Source organism: Stegostoma tigrinum, chromosome 16, assembly GCF_030684315.1.
Source record: "Stegostoma tigrinum isolate sSteTig4 chromosome 16, sSteTig4.hap1, whole genome shotgun sequence".
In the NCBI taxonomy this organism is placed as follows: Eukaryota; Metazoa; Chordata; class Chondrichthyes; order Orectolobiformes; family Stegostomatidae; genus Stegostoma; species Stegostoma tigrinum.
Genome location: NC_081369.1, coordinates 16173486 through 16177203, shown reverse-complemented (window position 1 = coordinate 16177203; position 3718 = coordinate 16173486).

Genomic DNA, 3718 nt, shown 5'->3' with positions numbered 1-3718 from the left:
AACCCTACTTTTAAAAATTTGTAGTGTGCAGACCTTTTAAAGCTTCTGATATGCTTGCGATGTAAGGGATACAATTTCTGCTCTTAGAAAACAATTTTTTTTACAGAGATAACAAGGTGTGGAGCTGGACGAACACAGCAGGCCAAGCAGCATCAGAGGAGCAGGGAAGCTGACGTTTCGGGCCTGGACCTCCTGCTCCTCTGATGCTGCTTGGCCTCTGTGTTCTTGCAACTCTACACTTTCCTATCTCAGATTCTCCAGCATCTGCAGTTCCTACTATCTCTGATTAATTTCTTTTACACATTGCGACAATCCTTACTAATCAATTATATTTTCTGTCTGTGTATCTATATTGCACGGCAAAAGGCGCTGTTCACATCTGTATCAGTTCTTTTGAAAGAGAAACGCAATTATTTCAACTCTCTTTTAAAGTATAAAATATTAATCCCCTTTTCTTCCGAAAGTTACAAGTGAACCTGATTCTATCCCCTTTCATTCAGTAAAACGTTTCTCTGTAACAATCCGAACACGGGGTAATTCTGGACACAGTTTTAGGGAAGTAACTGGGCACACGTGGAAGGTATATCGGTGATATAGTGATTGCGATTGTAATTCAGTTAGGGAAAAGAAGATGGATCATGTGTGGAAGTCGTACACTTGTGAAAAGTTAACTTTGTTAAGCTGAAATATGATTGGCAAAAAATCACCTGAAAATTGCTACCTTCCAGTAAATCAGTGTGGCAGCAGTAGGAGGCATTCAAGAGTAAGGGAAAGCTTTCAGGTTCAGAGATATGTTGACAAAGAGAGAATACGACACCTAGAGACTCTTCCCCAGAACACATGTAAATACAGGCCTGTTAAACTTCGAAGGCAGACAATTAAAATTGGAAACGAGAAAACATCATTTACCAAGGCATGCAATAATTAAGGACAATTAACATGGAATTATTAGGAAATCGAAGGTCCATGGGATCCAAGGGAAATTGACAAGTTGAATTCACAGTTGTTTCAGTGACAGGAGATAGGATATGGTTAATTCTTGTTTGTGACTGTCAGGTTGTTTCCAGTCGGTTTTCATAGGGCTCAGTTTGACCTTGTTCTTCATGGTATTTGTCAATGATTTAGACTAAAGGGAAGACAATTAAGAAGTTTGAGGATAATACAAAAATTGGCAACAAGATTGAGACTGAGAAAGAAAGATGTAGATACTGAAAAGATATCCATGGACTGGTCCGGTTAGCCGATACGTGCCAGTTGACATTCAATCCAGAAAAGTGAGAGTTGATGATTTTTGAAGAGTACAAACAAGGCAAGTGCTTACGTAAAATAGTAGGATTCTGAGAGTTGTAGTAGAACAGAGGGACTTTGGATTGCATGTCCATCAACACTGAAGGTAGTAGGACATGGTGATTAAGAAGGCATATCGGATTCCTTCATTTACCAAGTCATGATTATGATTTTACAAGAACATAGGAAATAGGAGCAGGAGAATACCCCATGGCTTATTTAGCCTGATGCACTATTCATTATGATCATGGCCAATCTTTGGCTTCACCTCCATTTCACTGGCCATTTCCCATATTGCTTGATTTCCTGAGTGACAAAAAAAACTCAGTCTTAAACAAACACAGCCTTCTGGGATAGATTTCCAAATTCCAAGACAATTGGAATGAAGAAATTTCTTCTCATTTCAGTTCTAACTGATAAGTTCCTAATCCTGAAGCTGTATCCCCTCGTTCCGGATTCCCCTGTCAAGGGGAGGAAGAAATGACAACCTTACCAGGTCACAGGTTCATCCATTTTATTGCAGGTGCTCCTCACATTCAGGTGAACTCTCTGTTCAAATCAGTTTGACTTTATAGCACATTGACATAGTTTTATATTGCCTCAACTTCAATCTTTGGATTTTTAAATTTTTCCCTCTTGTGAACACTCCTCTCCCCCGACCATATTTGCTGATGCAGTCTTACTTCTGTATATCATGTCTCACACACCAGCTATTGTTACCCTGCCGAATACTAGTAGGGGAGAGGAACTAAGTGAGTTGGTCTTACAGGGATCCTGCATTGGAGACGCAAGAGACTGAATTTTCCCTTTCATTTATGATTCAATGGTAGTGCTCTGTCTACCCGGACCAAATATCTCTTTGTACTGTTCTAGGCGTTTAATTTCAGACCCACCTTTTGTTTTGGTCCAGGCTGTGCTATAACACAGCACGATTAAAAGTTTGAGATAACAAGGTGTAGAGCTGGATGAGCACAGTAGGCCAAGCAGCATCAGTGGAGCAGGAAAGCTGATATTTTAGGTCTAGAGCCTTCTTCAGAAATGAGGGAGGGGAAGGGGATTCTGAAATAAATAGGGAGGGGGGGAGGCGGATAGAAGCTGGATAAAGGAGAAGATAGGTGGAGAGGAGACAGGTCAAAGAGGCGGGGATGGAGCCAGTAAAGATGAGTGTAGGTGGGGAGTTAGGGAGGAAATAGGTCAGTCCAGGGAGGACAGACAGATCAAGGAGGTGGGATGAGGCTGGTAGGTAGGAGATAGGAGTGGGCCTTGAAGTGGGAGGAGGGGATAGCTGGGAGGAAGGACAGGTTAGGGAGGCTTGGATGAGACGGGCTGGTTGTGGGATTCACTCGGGGGAGGGGAGATTTTGAAGCTTGTGAAAACCACATTGATACCATTGGGCTGCAGGGTTCCCAAGTGAAATATGAGGTGCTGTTCCTGCAACCTTTGGATGGCAACATTATGGCACTGCAGGAGGCCCAGGATGGACATGTCATTCAAGCAGTGGGAGGGGTAGTTGAAATGGTTCATGACTGGGGGTGCAATCGTTTGTTGCGAACCAAGTGTAGGTGTTCTGCAAAGTGATCCCCAAACCTCTGCTTGGTTTCCCCGATTGTAGAAGAGGCCATAACGGGAACAGCAGATGCAGTATACCACATTGGCAGATGTGCAGGTGAACATCTGCTTGATGTGGAAAGTCTTCTTGGGCCCTGGGTTGGCGGTGAGGGGGGAGGTGTAGGGGCAGGTGTAGCACTTCCTGCGGTTGCAGGGAAAGTGCCAGGGATGTGGGGCTGGAGGGGAGTGTGGAGCGGATGAGGGAGTCACGGAGAGAGTGGTCCCTTCAGAAAGCAGATAAGGGTGGGGAGGGAAAATTGTCTTTGGTAGTGGGGTCAGATTGCAGATGGCAGAAGTGTTGAAGGATGATGCGTTGGATCTGGAAGTTGATTGGGTGGTATGTGAGGACGAGGGGGATTCTGTTTTGGTTGTTATTGCGGGGAGGGGGTGTGAAGGATGAGTTGCGGGAAATGCGAGAGACACGGTCGAGGGCGTTTTTGGTCCGTCCCCTCGCCACCTTTCTTCTCCTTTATCCATCTTCTAACTGCCTCCCCCTTTCTCCCTATTTATTTCTGAATCCCCTTCCCCTCCCGCATTTCTGAAGAAGGCTCTAGACCTGATACGTCAACTTTCTTGTTCCTCAGATGCTGCTTGACCTGCTGTGTTCATCCAGCCCTACACCTTGTTATCTCAGATTCTCCAGCACCTGCAGTTCCTACTATCTCTCACAATTAAAAGTTTTTTTTGATTTGGCCTAATGCTGCCAGAGCTTGCATTAATTTAGGTGCTTAACATCTGGGATGATGTTCAAAGGTGACATAAAAACCAAAATAACTGCAGATACTGAGGAGTTCTGAGGAAGGGTCGTTGGACCCGAAATATT